Consider the following 15,364-nt stretch of genomic DNA (forward strand, 5'->3'; position numbering starts at 1 on the left):
AAAAACAGTTGCTTACAAATACTAACATCATTCTCAATGTTTGACAGATCAAGTACTAAAAAATAACTACATAAAAGATTTAAGTGATATAATTAGTAAGACTGAATTAATAGACAATTCTATTTTGGATCCTATAGATTTCCATTTCAAGATTCCATGGAATATTTAAACAGATTGATCACATACCAGACCACCAAGAAAAATCACAAATGGATTCCAAAAGGCAGAAGTGATATAGGACACATTCCTTGCCCACATAATAAAACAATAACAAAAGTTAAAAATGAAACCTCACTATTTGGAAAGCTCTTAAAAGTTTTAAAATTCATCCACTACAGTTAAACGGATCCTGTCCACTCCATCTACTAGGCGTGTGACCTTAGGCAAATGCCTGAATGTTTTCCTATACTCAGGATGGTGAAGTTGAGCTGAGGTAAGCATGTGTAGTGCTTGGCTGGGCTGGCACTCAGCTCACTCTCAATCACTGAAACTCATCCTTATTTTTCTTGTTGCCCCTGAATGGTTATTAGTATTCCTGAAAGTATATTAGAGAATGAAGCCTGGCAGAACGCCTTCCCTGCCACTTGTTCTGTGATCTGATACTGGCTATCGTCACCACTGGGTCTGCCTGAATAATTCAAGAAATACTTAAGGACCACTATGTGCCAGGTAAAACACAGAATATACCTGCCTTACACTCCAGTGTAAGCATTCTCAGTGGAAGTGATATCATGCCTAGAGGTTTCGGGAGATGAAGAGTTGCACAGTGCTGTTGGGAGTGGAGAGAGTGATGAAGAGGGTGCTGGGAGATGAGGCCCAAGAGGTTAGGGCTAGGAAGAGGACAGGCTGTGTAAGGCCATTTAGGTCCTCATGAAGATCTTGGTCTTATACAGAAGACTTCAAATTCCAGAGAGATGGGAAAGCAGTTTCCATGGAAATATGTAAAAATGATATAAGCTTACTGTTTTTTTTCATTGGGGTAGAGTTATTTTACAATGTTGTGTTAGTTTCTACTGTACAGCGAAGTAAACTTACTGTTAAATTATTTTTTTAGTCTTCACAAAAAATGGATATTTGGGCACATAAGACCATACCATCTGAATCTCTGCACATACACAATTCCCTTAATTTGTTTTGATATATAACTGACTTTTTGCTAAATCTGCATTAAAGATTGTTTGACAGATTTATCTTGTTCCTTTGGACCCTATGATCCTGGGAACAATAGAAATTAATAGAATGAGATGCCAGCTTTCAAATATTTGGCCAGTGGTGTTAGCGATGTCCAAAGTTTTTTGGGATAAAGTTTGTCCCAAATAAACTAAATATTAAAGTTTAGTTATTTAATTCAATAATTACTAAGGACCTAATACATGATAAACAATACAGAGATATCAAAGATAAACGTAACAAGGAGGGGCAAGATAGGGGTAGGGTGTTAAGAAGTACAAAGTACAAACTACAAACCACAAACTACAAACTACAAAGAATAAAATAAATAAGCTACAAGGATATATTGTGCAGCACAGGGAGTATAGCCAATTTTTACAATAACTATAAACAGAGTATGACCTTTAAAAATTGCATACATGCAACTTATATGATATTATAAATCAACTACACCTCAAGAAAATAAAATTTTAAAAATTTTTATTAAAAAAATAAAAAATAATTTAAAATAAGATAGATGTAACACAGTGACTATGTAACATGTCAGGTCTCAAGGAACTTGACTGTCTAGTGGAAGAGGGAATACATAACTAGATTACCAGACCACAATAACAGCAGCCACCATTTACAGAATGCTTACCATATGCCAAGCTCCATGCCTCCCGTCTAGCTCCTGGGTGAATCTGCATAACACCCCTATAGGTAGGAGTTACCACCCCCATGACAAAGCTGCAAACACCCAAACTCAGAGAGTTAAATAATATGCCCAAGATCACAGAACTAGTAAACTTGAGAGTGTGACCAAGGTATCTGACTCTTAAACTCACACCCTTAATTACTAACATAACACCTGGTTTAGATTGCTATTTGTGTTTCCTTCACACTCTGCAAATGTCTAGGGTTTTAACAGCTAACTGAACCTGACTTCTGTTTTTTTTTTCAGTCCCCTGTTAGGCCCTCACCAGTTCTGAACAATATGCTAATAGGAGAGAATGAGAAGTAAGCATCCAGGCCTGATGAGGGAAGGACTATGGAAATCTTCATGGAAAAGTACAGGTGGGTGGTCAGTCTTTAACCATTTTTGGACTCCAAAAGAAATCTACCAGAGGACTCTTTCTGAGCTGAAATACTTCTGCTTGAACCTTATATACAATGGCCTTTGTTCTACTCATTTGGGAACATGAAGAAAACAGGATCCATCTCTCCTATGATGAGAATTTCTTTGTCCAAAGTCTTTCTTACTCAGCAGTCATTATTCTATCCACTATATCTTATATGGCACAATGTTGGGTGCTCTCAGCAGCAACCTGGTCATTCACCTCTACCCATGTACCTGATCTCATCTGATCTTGGAAGTTAAGCAAGCTTTGGGCCTGGTTAGTACTTGAATGGGAGAGCGCCTGAGAAAAACGGATGCGATAGGTTTTTAACGTGGAACCAAGAACCACAGAGGATTATTTCCAGGCCTTGAAACCTAGTGAAGTTTGCCCTGCTGGATTTTGAAACTGCCTTGGACCTAGTAGCTCCCTTTTACCTTCCATTTTTCCCTTGTTTAACCTGGAACGTCTGTAACTTATCCTATGCCTGACCTATCATTGTCTATTGGAAGCAGATAAATTGTTTTAGTTTCATACGTCCCCTGATGGAGAGGAATTGTGCCTCAGGAGTTGTACATAATAGATTATACCAAGAGCCTCATCCGTACATAATTTTAGACGATTTAGATGATGGGAATTTTGAACTGATGAGATTTGGGGACTCTGAGTTGATGTTGTAATGGGATGAGACCTTTGAGACTTTGGGATGGGGCAAATGTATTTTTTATTTGGAAGGGACGTGATTCTGTAGGGGGCAGAGGGCAAACTACAGTCAGCAGAATAACACCCACTAACAAAGATGTCCACTCATTTCCAAAACCTGTGAATACATTATATTACATGGCAAAAGGGGCTTTCCAGATGTAATTAAGGTTATAGATATTAAGATCAGAAAATTATCCTGGATAATCTGGGTGGGCCCAGTCTAATCACATGAGCCCTTTCAAAGCTCAGAACTTACTCTGACTGAGGCAGAAGACAGAAGTAGCAGATGGGGAAGCCAGAGAGACTGCTAAGCATGAGAAAGTTTCAATGCACCACTGTTGGTTCTGAGATATAGGGGCCATGTGAAAGAACCAGAAGGGGCCTCCAAGGAATGAGGATGGTCCCCAGTTAATAGCCAACAAGGAAATGGGGACCTTGGTTCTACAAACACAAGGAACTAGATTTGACCAACAACCTAAACAAGCTTGGAAGCATATTGATCTCAAGAACCTCTAGAAAGGAGCACACTTTGGTTTTGGTTTCATGAGAGTCAAAGCAAAAAATCCAATTGAGGGCTTCCCTGGTGCCGCAGTGGTTGAGAGTCCACCTGCCGATGCAGGGGACACGGGTTCGTGCCCCGGTCCGGGAAGATCCCACATGCCGCTGAGTGGCTGGGCCCGTGAGCCATGGCCACTGGGCCTGCGCGTCCGGAGCCTGTGCTCCACAGTGGGAGAGGCCACAACAGTGAGAGGCCCGCATACCACACACACACACAAAAAAAATCCAATTGAGCTATGATGTACCAGAACTGCTGATCTATGAGCTAATAAATTTGTGTTGTGCTAAATGTGTGCTAGTTTGTTATGGCAGCAATAGAAACTAATATAGTATGGTTAATCTTTTACTAACCTTTGGAATCCCCTATTAGACAGTTCTTTCCACACTGAGGTGGCATACATGACTCTGAAGCTTCTATATACAGACGTTTGTTCTACTCTTTCAAGGAGAAAAGAACAAATCAGGTTCCTCTTCCATGGTGACAGGTTCTTATCCCAGGATGACAGCTTCCCAGTCCAAAGTCTTTCTTACTAAAGAGTCCTATTCTACCCACTGTTTCTTATATGACACAGTGTCAGGTGATCTCAGCAGTACCCAGGTCATTTACCTTAGTCCATTTCTATATCTTAGGTCAGATTCCTAAGAGGTATAGTCTGAGACAGGGACTTTTATGTAAGTGATTTCTTAAGGGAGAGTTCAGAGAGGAACCCATAAGAGAGGGAGGAAACCCATATGAAGTAGAGAAGAAAGTTGAGCAAGGATTTTGTTGTATAGGAAGTCTAGCCTGATCCAGGCCAAGATGGTAGAGGAGGAAAACCCTGAACTCACCTCTTCCCATGAACACACCAAAATTACAACTACTTACAGAGCAAGTGTCTATGAGAGCCACCTGAAGACTAGGAGAAAAGATGTTCCACAACTAAATATATATATAAAGAGGGAAGAACAATGAAACAAGTAGGAGGGGCAGAGACACGGTTAGTCAGGACCCACAACCCCAGGGAGGCAACCCACAAATGGGAAAAATATCACAATGTTAGAGGACCTCCCGAAGGAACAAGGTGTCCAAACCCCACCCTGGGCTCCTACACTGGGAAGCTAAACCTGCAGAATGTCTGCCTTCATAAACCAGTGGGGCTTATGTTTGGGAGAGATGGAGGGTTATGGAAAACAGACTCAGCTCTCAGAGGGCATGAGCAAAATCTCACACACTTCAAGTCCCAGCACAGAAGCAGTAGTCTGGAATCCTCCCTCTAGCCTATTAGCATTGGGGTCTTACCCAGCCACCAGTAAGCTGGCACCAGCTCTATGACCCACAGGCTGTGCACCTAGACACACCAGGACCTGGCCTCGCCCACTAGTGGGCCAGCATCAGCACCAGGCCCCCCAGGTTTCACACCCAACCATGTGGGGGCCCGCTCCACCCACCAGAAGTCTGGCACCAACACCAGGCTCCAAAGGCCATGCAACCAATGGCACAGAAAGCCTACCCTGCCCACGGGCAGACCCACAGCCACCACATGAGGCAAGGCCCTGTAGCCAACCGAGCCAGGGGCCCACCCCGTCTACCAGCATGATGAGTAAGGTGGCTCTGCCAAAACAGAAGGGTATGTGCAGGCCACAAAGGGGGCACCCTACAGCATAGAGCTCTGATGACCAGAGGCGAGCATGCTGCTGGACCTCACAGGATGTTTTCTACATTTCTGCTGCATTTCTCCAAGATCGAGAAATGAAACAAACCTACCTCAGACATAGAAATAAACACAGAGAATTAGGCAAATTGAGGAGACAATGAAATATGTTCCAAATGAAGGATCAAGACAAAGCCAGAAAAAATAAACTTAAAAAGTGGAGATATGCAATCTATCCAATAAAGAGTTCAAGGTAATTCTTAAAAAGGGGGAGAATAATGGATGAACACAGTGAGAATGTCAATAGAGTTTAAAAATATAAAGGAGAACCAAACAGAGCTGACAAATACAATAAATGAAATTTTAAAATATACTATATGAGGGCTTCCCTGGTGGCGCAGTGGTTAACAATCCGCCTGCCAATGCAGGGGACACGGATTCAAGCCCTGCTCCAGGAAGATTCCACATGCCGCGGAACAACTAAGCCCATGAGCCACAACTACTGAGTCTGCTCTCTAGAGCCCATGAGCCACAATTACTGAGCCCACGTGCCACAACTACTGAAGCCTGTGTGCCTAAAGCCCATGCTCCACAACAAGTGAAGCCACCACAATGAAAAGGCTGCGCACCACAACGAAGAGGAGCCCCCACCCACCTCAACCAGAGAAAAGCCCACACACAGCAATGAAGACCCAATGCAGCCAAAAATAAAATAAATAAAAATAAAATATACTAGATGAAATCGACAGATTAAATGATACAGAGGAATGGATCAGCAATCTGCAAGACACAGTAGTGGAAATCACCCAAGCTGAACAGAAAAAAGAATCAAAGAAATGATAGTTTGAGACAATATCAAGCATACTAACATTAGCCTTGTAGGGGTCCCAGAAGGAGAAGATTAAGAGGAAGGGGCAGAGAAATTATTTGAAGAAATAATAGCTGAACACATCCCCAACCTGGGAAAGGAAACACATCCAAGTCCAGAAAGCAGAGACAGTCCGAAACAAGATGAGCCCAAAGAGGGCCACATTTTAAAATGGCAAAAATTAAAGTGAGAATCTTAAAAGCAGCAAGAGAAAAGCAACTAGTTATGTACAAGGGAACTCCCATAAGACTATCACCTGATGCTTCAACAGAAGCTCTGCAGATCAGAAGGGAGTGGCACAATATATCCAAAGTGATGAAAGGAAAAACCTTACAACCAAGAATACACTACTTGGCAAGGTTATCATTCAGATTTGTAGAAGAGATAAAAGGTTTTACAGATAAGCAAAACCTAAGAGTTTAGCACCACTAAACCAACTTTACAAGAAATGTTAAGTGGACTTCTTTAAGTGGAAAAGAAAAGGCTACAGTTAGAAATATAAAAATTATGAAAGAAAAAATCTCACTGTAAGAGCAAACATACAGTAAAGGTAGTAGATCAACCACTTATAAAGCTAGTAGGAAAGCAAAAAGACAAAAGTAACAAAAAACATCTATATCCACAATAAGTAGTTAAGCGATACACAAAATAAAAAGATATAAAATATGATGTCGGAAACATTACATGTGGTTGGAAGGAACACAGGGTTGTTGGAACGCATTCAAACTAAAGAGATCATCAACTTAACCCCATATATATAAACTGTTTTATATGAACCTCATGGTGACCACAAACCAAAAAACTGTAATAGAAACACACACAAAAAGAGAAAGGAATCCAAACACTTAAGATAGTCATCAAATCACAAGGGAAGAGAGCAAAATAAGTGTAAGAAAACTAAAAAGAATACAAAAACAACTAGAAAACAATCAACAAAATGGCAATAATTAAGTACCTATCAAGAATTACTTTAAATTGTAAATGGACTAAATTTGCCAATCAAAAGACAGAGTGGCTGAATGGATAAAAACAAGACCCATCTATATGCTGCCTACAAGAGACTCACTTCAGAGCTAAATACACACAGAGACTGAAAGTGAGAGGATGGAAAAAAGTATTCCATGCAAATGTAAACAAAAGGAAAGCTGGGGTAGCTATATTTATATCAGACAAAACAGACTTTAAAGCAAATATTGTAACAAGAGACAAAGAAGGGCATTATATAATGATAAAAGGATCAATCCAACAAGAAGATACACCAATTGTAAATATATATGCACTGAACATAGGAGCACCTAAATACATAAAGCAAATATTGACAGAGATAAAAAGAGAAATTGATGGTAATACAATAATTAGTAGGGAACTTTAACACCCTACTAACATCAATGGACAGATCATCCAGACAATCAATAAGAAAACACTGATCTTAAATGATACATCAGATGGAATTAACAGACACATAAAGAACATTTCATCCAAAAACAGCAGAAAAACATTCTTTTCAAGTGCACATGCAACATTCTCCAGGATAGATCACAGGCTAAGCCACAAAACAAAACTCAATGAATTTAAAAAGACTGAAATCATATCAAGCATGTTTCCTGACCACAGTGGTATAAGATTTGAAATAAACTACAAGGAAAAAACTGCAAAAAACACAAACACAAAACACTATGCTACTAAACAACTAGTGCGTCCTGAAGTAATCAAAGAGGAAATGAGGGGCTTCCCTGGTGGCGCAGTGGTTGGGAGTCCGCCTGCCGATGCAGGGGGCGCAGGTTCGTGCCCCAGTCTGGGAGGATCCCACATGACGTGGAGCGGCTGGGCCTGTGAGCCATAGCCGCTGAGCCTGTGCATCCGGAGCCTGTGCTCCACAACGGGAGAGGCCGCGGCAGTGAGAGGTCCGTGTACCGCAAAAAAAAAAGAGGAAATGAAAGCACAATGATGCAAAATGAATGGGTTGCAAAAGCAAATCTAAGAGGGAAATTTATAACAATACAGACCTACCTCAGGAAACAAGAAAAATTTCATATAAACAATCTAACCTTATGCCTAAAGGAACTAGAAAAAGAACACACAACACCCAAAGTTAGTAGAAGGAAGGAAATAATAAAGATCAGAACAGAAGCAAATGAAATAGAGACTAAGAAAAAAATAGGAAAAAAAATCAATAAAACTAAGAATTAGTTCTTAGAAAACATAAAATTGATAAAAATTGATAAACCTTTAGCCAGACTCATCAAGAAAAAAATGAAAGAGGCCCAAATAAATAAAATCGGAAATGAAAGAGAGAGTGACAGGCTTTGGCAACCATGGCTCCCAATGTGCCCAGAGCCAAATGGGCCCAAGAGTGTCCTAAAGGCATCCAGTCTGTGCTGCTGGGGCCGCCCAGAGCCAGCAAGAGTACCCAGGCACCCAAATTCTCTGAAAACTTCTGTGTCTGCCATTTGGCTACTGGAGACATTCTGAAGGCCATAGTGGCTTCTGGCTCAGAGCTGGGAAAAAGCTGAAGGCAACTATGGATGCCAGGAAACTGGTGAGAGATGGAATGGTTGTGGAGTGCACTGAGAAGAATTTGGAGACCACTCCATGCAAAAATGGTTTTCTTCTAGATGGCTTCCCTTGAACTGTGAGGCAGGCAGAAATGCTTGATGATCTCATGGAAAAGAGGAAACAGAAGCTTGATTCTGTGACTGAATTCAGCATTCCAGACTCTCTGCTGATCTGGAGAATCACAGGATGACAGATTCACCCCCAGAGTGGCCATTCCTACCACAAGGAGTTCAACCTCCCAAAGGTGCCCATGAAAGATGATATCACAAGGGAACCCTTGGTCCACCAATCAGATGATAATGAGAAGGCCTTAAAAATCTGCCTGGAGGCCTACCACACTCAGACAACCCCACTGGTTTACTACAGTAAACGGGGGATCCACTCTGCCACTGATGCATCCCAGACCCCCAATGTCATGTTTGCAAGCATCCTAGCAGCCTTCTCCAAAGCTACATCCTAGTAACAGAAGGCCAAGACTGCACCACTGCTCATCACTCCACGGCATGATCCCTGCTCTTAGATACTGGGCAGAGGGCAGGGGTAGTCAGGGTAAGGATGGAGAGGGAGGAGTGGTGAGGGGTCAAGAGGAGAATGGGAAGAGCAGCAGTGCTGTAGTGAAGCGATTTCTTTTACATGGAGTAGAAGTCTTAAAAAGTATAAGCAAAGGGAAAAATTAATTTTTTAGAACACTGACTGGAGGGTATAAATAGAAACAGGGAGAGGCAGTATTATTTCCAAGGAATCATGTTTTCATTTACTCCAGACTGGTTAACAGTATTTTTTAAATCCAGTGCCCTAAGACCTCAGCTTTTATCAGAACCTCATGCCAGCCCAGGAATGCAGGAAATCACACTGTGGTCCTGTCTGCCCTGTAGCTTGGAATAGGGCAGGAGTTAACTACTAACCCTGGTTCCCTATACCATGAGATCAAAAAGTCATCTCCTCATTTGAAAGAGATATGGAGTGTGTACATGAGAGCAGTGGCTCAGCACATCAGGTTTACTGGAGTCATGGGGCAGGTGGGGCAGGCTGGTCTCACTCCCCTCCCAACTTATCACTGATTTACCAGCCCACCTGCTCTCGTGGGTAAGCTCTTGGCAGCCACCCAGCATATGCCACATTCCTACTCTCTTGCCTTCCTCCATCCATGTCATGTGAAAGAACCCTTTTTAATAAATGAGCAAGTGTCCTAAGCAACATTATCTAAAGACTGTCCCTTTCATCCTCATATCCTGTGACTGGGATCACTCAACAGCATTGTGATGTATTATTTTCAATGAGGTGCCTTTCTTAACTGTCCAAATGATGCCTTGTTTGGCCTCTAAATCAATAAAGTATGTTAAAAGTTTGTTAAAAAAAAAAGAAAGGAAGTAGGGAAGGGAGGGAGGGAGGGAGGGAGGAATGAAAGAGAAGTTACAACCGACACCACAGAAATCCAAAGGATTAAGAGACTACTATGAACAATCATATGCCAATAAAATGGATAACCTAGAAGAAGTGGATAAATTCCTAGAAACATACAATCTCCAAAGATGGCATCAGGAAGAAATAAAAAAATATGAACAGACAGATTACCAGTAATGAAACTGAATCAGTTACTTCTAAAAAAAACTCCCAAGAAACAAAAGTTGGGACAAGACAGCTTCACAAGTGAATTCTACCAAGCATTTAAAGGTGAGCTGACACCTATCCTAGTCAGACTATTCCAAAATATTAAAGAGGAAGGAATGCTTCTGAACTCATTCTACAAGGCCAGCATCACTGTGATACCAAAGACATACAAAGATTTTCACAAAAGAAGAAAATTATAGGCCAATATCATTGATGAACATAGATGCAAAAATCCTCAATGAAATATTAGCAAACGGAATTCAGCAGTACATTAAAAGGATCATACACCATAATCAAGAGGGATTTATCCCAGGGATGCAACAATGGTTTAATATCCTCAAATTAATCAATGTGATACACCACATTAACAAACTGAAGACTAAAAATCATATGATCATCTCAATAGATGCAGAAAAAACTTATGACAAAATTCAACATCTATTTATGGTAACAACTCTCAACAAAGTGGGTATAGAAGAAACATATCTCAATGTAAGAAAGTCTATATATGACAAACCCACAGCCAACATCATACTCAACAGAGAAAAGCTGAAAGCATTCTCTTTAATTGAGGAACAAGACAAGGATGCCCACTCTTGCCACTTTTATTCAACATAGTATCAGGAGTCTTAGTTAAGCAAGGCACATAGTACTGAAAATCCTAGCCACAGGAATCAGAAAAAGAAATAAAAGGAACCCAAATTACAAAGAAAGAAGTAAAACTGTCACTGTTTGCAGATGACATAATAATATATATAGAAAATCTTAAATCCAAAAAACTATGAGAATAAATGAATTCAGTAAAACTGCAGGATACAAAATATATAGAAATCTGTTGCATTTGTATTCATTAACAAACTATCAGAAAGAAAAAGTAATAAAACAACCTCGCTTACAATTGCATCAAAAAGAATAAAATACCTAGGAATAAACCTAAAAAAGGAGGTAAAAGATTTGTCCTTAGAAGACTGTTAAGACAGGGATGAAATAAATTGATTATGACACAAGCAGATGGAAAGATATGCCACACTCATGGACTGTATTGAATATTGTTAAAATGACCATACTATTAAAGGCAATCTACAGATTCAGTGCAAGCCCTATCAAAATTCCAAAGCATTTTTCAAAGAACTAGAACAAATAATCCTAAAATTTGTATGGAAACACAAAAGACACTGAAGAGCCAAAGCAATCTTGAGAAAGAAGAACAAAGTTAGAAGTATCATGCTCCCTAATTGCAACCTACATCTACAAAGCTACAGTAATCAAAACAGTATTATACTGATACCAGAGCAGACATGTAAATCAATGGAACACAATAGAGAGTGCAGAAATAAACCCATGCTTATATGGTCAATTAATTTATGACAAAGGAAGCAAAAATATACAATGGGGAAAAGACAGCCTTGTAAATGATGTGGGGAAAACTGGACAGCTACATGCAAACTAATCAAACTGGACTACTTTCTCACACCATATACAAAAATAAACTCAGAACAGATTGAAGGCTTAAATGTAAGACCTGATATCATAAAACTCCAAGAAGAAAATATAGGCAGTACACTATTTGACATCTATCTTAGCGATATTTTTTTTGCTTTGTTTCCTCAGACAAGGAAAACAAAAACAAAAATAAGCAAATAGGACTACATTAAACTAAATGCTTCTGCACAGCAAAGGACACTACCAAGAGAACATAAACGGGACCTCCCTGGTGGCCCGGTGGGTAAAACTCTATGCTCCCAATGCAGGGGGACCGGGTTCGATCCCTGTTTGGGGAACTAAGAGTTCACATGCATGCTGCAACTAAGAGTCTGCATGGCTCAACTAAGAAGCCCACATGCCACAACTAAAAAGCCGGCATGCAGGGGGTTCCAAGATAGCACAGGAGTAGGAGGACGGATGCATCAGGAATACATCTAAAGATGCAACAGTTCCCACAGAACATTGGCTAAACACTAGTGGAAAACCCTGGACACCAGAAAGGACTATAAAGATCCCCGCATAACTGGGTAGGACAAAAGAAAGAAGGGAGAAGGAAGAGGAGAGGAAGAGGGACAGGACCTGCACCCTGGGGGGTGGAGGGGAGAAATAAAGCAGGGGAGAGATTCCCACATCCGGGGAAGCCCCCTCACTGATGGCAAAATAGGTTGGGACAGAAGCGAAACATTTGAGGCTGTCAGAGGAGGTTGAAGCAACCGATCTGTGGCAGACGGGACAGACTGAAAACTACACAGACGTTCCATACCACAGTCCTGCATGCCCCAGGCAGGGACGTGTGTCCACCAGTGCACACAGGGGCTGGGAGCTGGTGCGTGGTAATTAAGAGCAAACCTGGGGCAAGGACTGCTGTTGGCTGCAGGGAGATGGCCTGAGGGGACGGGAGGGAGGAAATCCACAACAGGGAATGCCTATGAAGGAAAACCAGACTGCGATGAAAGCAGGGCACTAATGCTGAGTCACACGGAGCCACCACTGTAGCCTCTGTCTCCCCACAAACATGCAGCCGGGCAATAAAAAAAGTCCTACCAGGGCTGACCTTCACGCGCCTGCCGCCGGGCGCTAAAAGAAACCCGGCCAGGGCTGGCCCTCGCACGCCTACCACTGGGCACTAGAAAGAGCCCAGACAGGGCTGGCCTTCAGCGACTTCCACCAGGCACTAGAAAAGGCTCCGACTAGGGTCATATCTCTTGAGCCCATGGCCGCTGGCTTCCTTGCACACCTGGCACCGCCAGGGCTCCCATGATCCAAGGAGCCATAACCACCTCCACGCCCTGTCCTCACCAGGGCAGACCCAAGTGCTCCAGGGCAGCCTTGGTAGCAAACTCCTGTGGGTGGCCCACATGCAGAGGTGGGGATAAAACCACAGACAAGCCCCCGGGGTGGGGCAACTAAGGAAGAGGAGCAAAACTCGTTCCATCAGTTGCACAACCTGCTGGTTAAATCCCTGTGATCAGCTAGGTAGACCCTGCGTCTACGGAATATCTGAGTGGACACCGAGTGTTCACACAAATGAAAAGAGTCTAGCTCTGGCAGCTGTGGACTTTGGGGGCAAGCACATGTGGGAATAGGGCCAGATCAGAGTCTAAGCTGTCCCCACAAGTCCCACAGCAGATCCAGAGACCAGCCTAGGCACTGGAGGGCCTCCTGGGGAGGCAGAGGTGGGCTGTGGCTCACAGTGGGGGCAAGGACACTGACAGCTGAGACCCCAGGAAAACATTATTACTACTATTATTTTTATTATGTTTTGATTTGTTCTGTTGCTGGTTCTCTTTTTTGGGGTTTTTAAAAATTTTTATTTTTATGTAGTCCTTGGGGATTTTTTAAACATATTTTTTATCTTTTTATATATTTCTATTTTTACTTTGCTTTTCTGTTCTGTTTTTTTCTTTTTTAATATATTTTTAATCTTTTATATTTCTATTTTTACTTTGCTCTTCTGTTGTCCTGTGGTTTTTTTCCTTTTAATCACTTTTGTCTGTTTCTTTTGTTTTCTTTGCTTTATTCTTCAGTTGGCACTCTGCTTTGGTTTTGTTTTTTGTTTTGTGTTTTTGTTAGTTTTGTTTTTAATTGTTTGATTTCGTTTTGGGGTTCTTTTGTCTGTGTGGTGTTCTCTTTTTTGTTTTCTTTGGTCCTGTTTTTGTTCCTTTTGGGCGTTTTTCTTTGTTTCTGGTCTTCAATCTTTGATTTTGCTTTTACCATTTGTCTGGGGTTTTGTTTGTCTTTTTTTTTTCTTCTTTAATCCCCTTTAGTGCCACGACAAGTAGCTTGCAGGGTCGTGGCTGCCCAACCAGAAGACAGGCCTGAGCCTCTGGGGTGGGAGCACTGAGTCCAGGATGCTGGACCACCAGAGAATTCCTGGCCCCAGGGAATATTAACAGTGAGAGCTCTCACAGAGGCCTCCATCCGAATCCAAGACCCAGTTCCACCCAACTGCCTGCAGCCCCCACCACTAGACACCTCATGCCAAACAACAAGCAAGACAGGAACACAAACCCACCCATCAGCAGACAGGCTGCCTAAAGTCATACTAAGCTCACAGAAAACCCAAAACATACCACCTGACGCGGTCCTGCCCATCAGAGGGAAAAGACTCAGCTCCACCCTCCAGAACACAGGCACCAGTCCCTCCCACCAGGAAGCCTACACAAGTCACTGGACCAACTTCACTCACTGGGGGCAGAGACCAGAAGAAAGAGGAACTACGACCCTGCAGCCTAGGAAAAAGAGACCTCAAACACAGTAAGTTAGAAAAAATGAGAAGACAGAGAAATACCTTGCAGATGAAGGAACAAGGTAAAAACCCACAAAACCAAATAAATGAAGAGGAAATAGGCAATCTACCTGAAAAAGGATTCAGAGTAATGATAGTAAGGATGATCCAGAATCTCAGAAACAGAATGGAGGCACGGATGGAGAAGATGCAAGAAATGTTTAACAAGGACTAGAAGAACTAAAGAACAAACCAATCAGTGATGAACAACACAATAAATGAAATGAAAAATACACTAGAAGGTATCAACAGCAGAATAACTGAGGCAGAAGAACGGATGAGTGAACTGGAAGATAGAATGGTGGAAATAACTGCTGAGGAGCAGAATAAAGAAAAAAGGATGAAAAGAAATGAGGACAGTCTCAGAGACCTCTGGGAGAATATTAAGTGTGGCAACATTCGAATTATAGGGGTCCCAAAGAAGAAGAGAAAAAGAAAGGGACTGAGAAAATATTTGAAGAGATTATAATCAAAAACTTCCTTAACATGGGAAAGGAAATAGTCAATCAAGTCCAGGAAGCACAGAGAGTCCCATACAGGATAAACCCAAGGAGAAACACACCAAGACACATATTAATCAAACTAACAAAAACTAAACACAAAGAAAAAATATTAAAAGCAGCAAGGGAAAAACAACAAATAACATACAAGGGACTTCTCATAAGGTTAACAGCTGATCTTTCAGCAGAAACTCTGCAGGCCAGAAGGGAGTGCACAATATATTAAGTGATGAAAGGGAAAAAACTACAACCAAGATTACTCTACCCAGCAAGGATCTCATTCAGATTTGATGGAGAAATTAAAACCTTTTCAATCAAGCAAAAGTTAAGAGAATTCAGAACCACCAAACCAGCTTTACAACAAATGCTAAAGGAACTTCTCTAGGCAGGAAACA

At 41.6% G+C, this 15,364-nt stretch overlaps 1 protein-coding gene and 1 pseudogene across 13 annotated transcripts in view; one reads left to right on the forward strand and one right to left on the reverse strand.

The window, feature by feature from the left end:
• ERC2 (ELKS/RAB6-interacting/CAST family member 2) overlaps positions 1-15,364 on the reverse strand; it is a 985,114-nt gene that overhangs the window by 710,547 nt on the left and 259,203 nt on the right. The window lies entirely within an intron of this gene.
• On the forward strand, positions 8,345-9,045 carry LOC132497519 (adenylate kinase 2, mitochondrial-like; annotated as a pseudogene).

Source organism: Mesoplodon densirostris, chromosome 10, assembly GCF_025265405.1.
Source record: "Mesoplodon densirostris isolate mMesDen1 chromosome 10, mMesDen1 primary haplotype, whole genome shotgun sequence".
In the NCBI taxonomy this organism is placed as follows: domain Eukaryota; kingdom Metazoa; phylum Chordata; class Mammalia; order Artiodactyla; family Ziphiidae; genus Mesoplodon; species Mesoplodon densirostris.